Source organism: Scylla paramamosain, chromosome 6 (genome assembly GCF_035594125.1).
Source record: "Scylla paramamosain isolate STU-SP2022 chromosome 6, ASM3559412v1, whole genome shotgun sequence".
NCBI classification, from domain to species: Eukaryota; Metazoa; Arthropoda; class Malacostraca; order Decapoda; family Portunidae; genus Scylla; species Scylla paramamosain.
Window position 1 is genome coordinate 13,651,143 of NC_087156.1, and position 8,255 is coordinate 13,659,397.

An 8,255-nucleotide genomic window follows, 5' to 3' on the forward strand; every position below is an offset into this window, starting at 1 on the left:
CTTGGAATGAATATTGCTTCCGTGTCAGAGACCCGTTTTTGTGTCCCGGGCACATAACATAGGTGATAGTGGGTGGCATGGAAGCGTACATTCCTCACTCTTTTTCTCGATCTAAACCTACCAAACCTTTGGATTAATACAACTTGTTCTCTTGTTATACATGATAGAGAGATGGCCTGAAAAAGGTACTTAAGCTTTCAATCACCAGAATCTCATGCACTTTATATTTCTGTCCAGAACCATGCCAAGTCTTCTCCAACTAACCAAAAACTCCTTCATTAAGAGAAATTGTCAAAATCTTTCGAGATCTAACTCCCCTCGTGACCTCTGGCATGTAGCCAAAAATATCTCCAATAACTTTGCTTCTTCTTCTTTCCCTCCTTTATTTCATCCAGATGGCACCATTGCTATCACATGTATCTCTAGAGGTAAATCCTTCCCTTAAACCTTTGCAAAAAACTCTAGCTTAGATGATTCAGGGATTGTTCCTCCCTCTCCTCCACCCTCTGACTACTTCATGCTATCTATTAAAATTCTTCGCAGTGATGTTTTCCATGCCCTCGCTGGCCTAAACCCTCAAAAGGCTTATGGTCCTGATGGGGTCCCTTCTATTGTTCTCCGAAACTGTGCCTCCGTGTTTGCACCTTAACTAGTCAAACTCTTTCAGCTCTGTCTGTCAACATCTACCTTTCCTTCTTGCTGGAAGTTTGCCTACATTCAACCTGTTCCTAGAAAGGGTGACCGTTCTAATCCCTCAAACTAGACTCCTTTTGCTTTAATTTCCTGCCTATCTAAGGTTTTTCAGTCTATCTTCAACAGGAAGATTCTTAAACATCTATCACTTCACAACCTTCTTTCTGATCACCAATATTGGTTCCGTCAAGGCCGCTCTATTGATGATCTTTTGGCTTTATTTACTGAGTCTTGGTCATCCTTTTTAGAGATTTTGGTGAAACCTTTGCTGTTACCTTGGATATATCAAAAGCTTTTGATAGAGTCTGGCACAAATCTCCCCATCTGCAGTCTTTAATGGACTTATAGTATCCTTATTCTTCATCCAGTATACCTGATAAAATCCCTTGGGGTCCGTCTTCGCCTGGCTGGCTACCTTCAATTCATAATTGCCCTTAGCTTTCCTCGTTAACTTCCTGACTGTTCTAACTAATTCATTATATTGTGATCTTAAAACTTCTTCACCTGCCCTTAATCTCTTATATATACTTCTCTTACGCCCTATATAATGTTTTAACCTAGCAGTCATCCATTTAGGGTAATTTTCTGTGATCTTATTGCCCTTTACAGGATATTTGCTAAGAAGGTCATTGATGAATAATAAGAAGAGAGTGGGTGACAGGACAGAACACTGAGGAACACCACTGTTAATAGATTTAGGAGAAGATCAGTGACCATCTACCACAGCAGCAATAGAACGATCAGAAAGGAAACTTGAGATGAAGTTACATAGAGAAGAATAGAAGCTGTATGAGGGTAGTTTGGAAATCAAAGATTTGTGCCAGACTCTATCAAAAGTTAGTTCTGGGGAGGAGATTAGGAAAATTCTGAATAAGTATTTTTTAACTGACCTCACCAAGGAAAACATGCAGGATATGCCAGATAGTAAACAGATGTTTAGAGCAGATGAGAGTGAGATGAAATATATCCCAGAGTACTTAAGGAATACAAAGAGGTTATTAATGAGCCGTTAGTTTCTGTCTTTAGGAAATCACTTGAGTCAGGTGAGGTACCAGTAATGTGGAGGCAGGCTAATGTAGTACCAATCTTTAAGAAAGGTGATAAAACTTTAGCGTCTAACTATAGACCTGTCAGCTTAATTTCAGTTGTAGGTAAAATACTGGAGTCAATAATAGCGAGGAACATTAGGAAACATTTAGACAAACATAACTTGATAAATCGGTCATAGCATTGCTTCATGAAGGGCAAGTCTTGCCTGACAAACTTGTTAAGTTTTTAGAGTAAAGTGTATGAGTTATGATAAAGTGTTATGATAAAGTGTTATGATATCTTATATCTGGACATTTGACAAGGTACCCCATCAAAGGCTCCTGAGAAAAGTTAGGGCACACGGGATAGATGGGAGGGTGTTAGGCTGGATAGGGTCATGGGTTAGCGACAGGCGACAAAGAGTTGTAATAAACGGCTCGAAATCCGAGTGGGGTCATGTAATTAGTGGGGTGCCACAGGGATCAGTATTAGGGCCATTTTCATTTCTAATATATATCAATGACATGAATAGTGGAATTGGTAGTGATGTTAGTAAATTTGCAGATGGCATAAAGATAGGTAGATTAATCAGGTCAGAATCAGATGCCATCGCCTTGCAGCCAGATTTAGATAGGATGAATGAATGGACGGACAGATGACAAATGCAATTTAATATCAACAAATGCAAAGTATTTAGCGTAGGTAGAGGAAACCCACACAGTAGGTACACATTAAACAACGAAACTCTGGTAGTAACATTTAGTAGTTATAGTTAGGTTAGGTTGCAGCTTCCCTTATTTCTTATGTTCTTATGTTCTTATGTTCTAAACCAAACTTCTTTTCCTATCCACTCCTACGCTGATGATACCACCCCTAGACTTTTCCATGTCTTTTCATAGACATCCAACCCTTCAGGGAGAGAACGCAGGGAAGCCACAGAACGCCTGACTTCTGATCTTTCTAAAATTTCTGATTGGGGTAGAGCAAACTTGGTATTGTTCAATCCCTCAAAAACTCAATTCCTCCATCTATCAGCTCGACACAATCTTCCAGACAACTATCCCCTCTTCTTCAGTGACACTTAACTGTCCCCCTCTTCTACACTGAGCATTCTCTGTCTGTCCTTTACTTATAATCTGAACTGGGAACTTCACATCTCATCTCTAGCTAAAACAGCTTCTATGAAGTTAGGTGTTCTGAGACATCTTCGCCAGTTTTTCTCACCCCCCTCCCAGCTGCTAACTCTGTACAGGGCCGTACATGTATGGAGTATGCTTCACATGCCTCTTCTAGACAGGGTAGAATCAAAAGCTTTTCGTCTTATCAACTCCTTTCCTCTAACTGACTGTCTTTAGCCTCTCTCTCATCTCCGCAATGTTGCATCTCCATCTGTCTTTTACCGCTATTTTCATGCTAACTGCTCTTCTGATCTTGCTAACTGCATGCCACCCCTCCTCCCGCGGCCTCGCAGCACAAGACTTTCTTCTTTCTCTCATTTGTATTCTGTCCACCTCTCTAATGCAAGAGTTAATCAGAATTCTCAGTCATTCATCTCTTTCTCTGGTAAACTCTGGAACTCCTTGCCTGCTTCTGTATTTCCACCTTCCTATGACGAATTCCTTCAAGAGGGTAGTTTCAAGACACATCCTTCAATTTTTTACTACCACTTTAGACCCTTTTCTGGGACTGGCATCTCAGTGAGCCCTTTTTTTTTTTTTTGTTATCCTTGGCCAGTGTCTCTCCTACATAATATATATATATATATATATATATATATATATATATATATATATATATATATATATATATATATATATATATATATATATATATATATATATATATATATATATATATATATATATATATATATATATATATATATATATATATATATATATATATATATATATATATATATATAGATAGATAGATAGATAGATAGATAGATAGATAGATATATATATATATATATATATATATATATATATATATATATATATATATATATATATATATATATATATATATATATATATTTTTTTTTTTTTTTTTTATGTAGGAGGGACAATAACCAAGGACACTGAGTTTTGGTCAACCTCTTTTAGAGATTAAACTTTTATTGTCATCTTAGACATATCTAAAGGTTCTGATTTCCAAAGTACCCTCCTACAGCTTCTATCCTTCTCTGTAACTTCATCTAAAGTTTCCTTTCTGACAGCTCTATCTCTGCTTTGGTAGATGGTCACTGTTCTTCTCCTAAATCTATTAACAGTGGTGTTCTTCATGGTTCTGTCCTGTCACTTATTCTCTTCTTATTGTTCATCAATGATGTAATCCAAATTTCTTGTCCTATTCTCTCCTGTGCTAATGATACCACCCTAAACTTTTCCACGTCTTTTCGTAAAGATCCAACCCTTCAGGAAGAAAATAGTTCACGCAATGAAGCCACAAAACACTTGACGTCTGATCTCTCTAAAAAAAAAAAAAATCTGATTGGGGCAAAGCAAACTTAGTATTGTTCAGTGCTTCAATTCCTCTATCTATCAACTCGATGCAACAGACAACTATCCCCTCTTCAACTCTTCTTTAATGACACTCAGTTGTCCCCCCCATATTCTACACTGTACATCATCTGTCTGTCCTTTACTTATAATCTAAACTGGAAGCTTAACATCCTATCCTCCCCTATGCTTATGATACCACCCTACACTTTTCCACATCTTTTCGTAAATGTCCAACCCTTCAGGAAGAAAACAGTTCACACAGGAAAGCCACAGAACACTTGACGTATGTTCTCTTTAAAAAAATCTTTTTGGGGCAGAGCAAACTTCGTATTGTTCAGTGCCTCAAAAACTCAATTCCTCCATCTATCAACTCGACACAACAGACAACTATCCCCTCTTCATCAATAACACAAAGTTGTCCCCCTGTTCTACACTGAACATCCTCTGTCTGCCCTTTACTTATAACCTGAACTGGAAATTTCACATTTCATCTAGAGCTGAACGGCTTCTGTGAAGTTAGGTGTTCTAACTCGTCTCCACCAATTTTTTCTCACCCTCCCATCTGGAATCTCTGTACAGGGACCTTATCTGTCCATATATGGAGTATGGTTCACATGTATTAGGGGGAATTCTACTCATACCGCTCTTTTAGACATGGCGGAATCAAAAGGTTTTCGTCTTATCAGCTCCTCTCTTCTAACTGACTGTCTTCAGCCTCTTTCTCATCGCCGCAATGTTGTATCTCTTGCTATCTTCTACTGCTATTTTCATGCCAACTTCCCTGCTGATCTTGTTAACTGCATGCCTTCCCTCCTACTGCAGCCTCACTGCACAAGACTTTCTTCATTCTCTCACCTATATTCTCTCCAGGAGTTGATGAGACTCTTTTTTATTCCATCTTGGCTAAATCAATTTTTTCTCAATCCCCCAGCTGCCAACTCTGTACAAGGGCCTTATCCGTCCATGTATGGAATATGCTTCACATGTCTGGGAGGGTTCCACTCATACCGCTCTTCTAGACAGGGTGGAATCAAAAGCTTTTCGTCTCATCAACTCCTCTCCTCTAAATGACTGTCTTCAGCCTCTCTCTCTCTTCGCCGCAATGTTGCATCTGTAGCTGTCTTCTACTGCTGTTTTCATGCTAACTGCTTTTCTGATCTTGCTAACTGCATACCTCCCCTCCTCCCGCAGCCTTGCTGCACAAGACTTTCTTCTTACTCTCACCCCTATTCTGTCCACCCCTCTAATGCCAGAGTTAACCAGTATTCTCAATAATTCGTCCCTTTCTCTGGTAAACTCTGGAACTCCCTGCCTGCTTCTGTATTTCCACCTTCCTGTGACTTGAATTCCTTCAAAAGGGAGGTTTCAAGACACTTATCCTTCAATTTTTTACTATCGCTTTGGACCCTTTTATGGGACTGGCATCTCTGTGGGAATTTTGTTTTTTATTGGATAGATAAATAGATAGATAGATAGACAGATAAATAGACAGATAGATAAAAAAGAAAATTGGCCTAATACCCACAATAAAGTGATGTCAAAAAAAAAAAAAATTGCTGTCAGATTCAGCTTCAAGATGGAACAAGATGGTCCCAAATTTTCGCTAGTATTTACCCTGGTAAACCTGGAGAACACTAAGATAAATAAATAAATAAATAAATAAATAAATAAAACAGTATGTGAAATAGAAACCGCACAAAATAAAATAAATAAGAATGTGCTATAGCTTTCAATCTTGTCTATCTTCAGTATAATATTCTGCCTGGCTATACAATCATACACACACACACACACACACACACACACACACACACACACACACATATATATGTATATATATGACTGTCTGGTGTCGGTGAGCGGTCGATGGACCCTCCATTTTGATCTGTGGGCAGCTTGTTTTTGTATACATTGTTGTGTTAAATGTTACTGTGTTTCTATGCTCTTACATTGAGGATTACATGTAAACTGCCATGCAGTGAAGTTTACTCATTCTTCAGTCCCTGCCGTTGTGTGAATGGTAGAAACCTGTCTTCCAGGAAGCTGTAAATAACATTGATGTGCAGGAGGATATAATACTTTGTTGGGCGTGGGTGGTCCATTACTATAGGCCTTTGTCCAACGAGGTATTATACCTCTATCCTTTAAGAGAGTGTTTTTTTGTCATAACTGTCCTGTCCTAGAACGTGGCTGACGATTCTTTCTCAGTGAGTGGAGAGCTGCTTGGCATTAGTAACATTACCTTTCCTGTTGGTAGGTGAAACAGGGTGACGACTTTATTGTGTAATTAACCACAGGAGAGCAGAAGGGCTCTGTAGAGGTGAATGTGAGCTTTGCACTACACTGTGTAGAAAAGACAGTTTAGGGACGCTGATCCCAGGTAGTGGCAGTCATAAAGGGGAGCATAACTTAGAGTTATGACCATTTGTTAACAGGGTAGTTGGGGGGACCTGAGGAGGTATTTTGCTGATTTTCCTTGCAATGACTACTGCTTCCGTGTCAGAGACCCGTATTTGTGTCCCGAGCACATAACATAGGTGATAGTGGCTAGCATGGAGGCGTACATTCTTCACTCTTTTTCTCGTCCTAAACCTTCTAAACCTTGGTTTAACACAGCTTGTTCTCATGCTATACATGATAGAGAGGTGGCCCACAAAAGGTACTTAAGCCTTCCATCACCAGAATCTCATGCACTTTATATTTCTGCCCGGAACCATGCCAAGTCTGTTCTCCAACTAGCCAAAAACTCCTTCATTATCAGAAAATGTCAAAACCTTTCAAGATTTAACTCCCCTCGTGATTTCTGGCATCTAGCCAAAAATATCTCCAATAACTTTGCTTCTTCTTCTTTCCCTCCTCTATTTCAACCAGATGGCTCCACTGCTATCACATCTATCTCTAGAGTTAAATCCTTCCCTTAAACCTTTGCTAAAAACTCTACCTTGGACGATTTTGGGCTTGTTCCTCCCTCTCTTCCACCCTCTGACTAGTTCATGCCACGTATTAAAATTCTTTGCAATGATGTTTTCCATGCCCTCGCTGGCCTAAACCTTCGGAAGGCTTATGGACCTGATGGGGTCCCTCCTATTGTTCTCCGAAACTGTGCCTCCGTGCTTGCACCTTGCCTAGTCAAACTCTTTCAGCTCTGTCTGTCAACATCTACCTTTCCTTCTTTCTGGAAGTTTGCCTACATTCAACCTGTTCCTAAAAAGTGTGCCCGTTCTAATCCCTCAAACTACCGTCCTATTGCTTTAATTTCCTGCCTATCTAAAGTTTATGAATCTATCCTCAAGAGGAAGATTCTTAAACATCTATCACTTCACAACCTTCTATCTGATCGCCAGTATGAGTTCCGTCAAGGCCGCTCTACTGGTGATCTTCTGACTTTCCTTACTGAGTCTTGGTCATCCTCTTTTAGAGATTTTGGTGAAACTTTTGCTGTTGCCTTGGACATATCAAAAGCTTTTGATAGAGTCTGGCACAAAGCTTTGATTTCCAAACTACCCTCCTACGGTTTCTATCCTTCTCTCTGTAACTTCATCTCAAGTTTCCTTTCTGAACGTTCTATTGCTGCTGTGGTAGACGGTCACTGTTCTTCTCCTAAATCTATTAACAGTGGTGTTCCTCAGGGTTCTGTCCTGTCACCCACTCTCTTCTTATTATTCATTAATGATCTTCTAAACCAAACTTCTTATCCTATCCACTCCTACGCTGATGATACCACCCTGCACTTTTCCATGTCTTTTCATAAACGTCCAACCCTTCAGGAGGTAAACATATCACGCAGGGAAGCCACAGAACGCTTGACTTCCGATCTTTCTAAAATTTCTGATTGGGGCAGAGCAAACTTGGTATTGTTCAGTGCCTCAAAAACTCAATTCCTCCATCTATCAACTCGATACAACCTTCCAGACAACTATCCGCTCTTCTTCAGTGACACTCAACTGTCCTCCTCTTCTACACTGAACATCCTTGGTCTGTCCTTTACTGTCTGAACTGGAAACTTCACATCTCATCTCTAGTTAA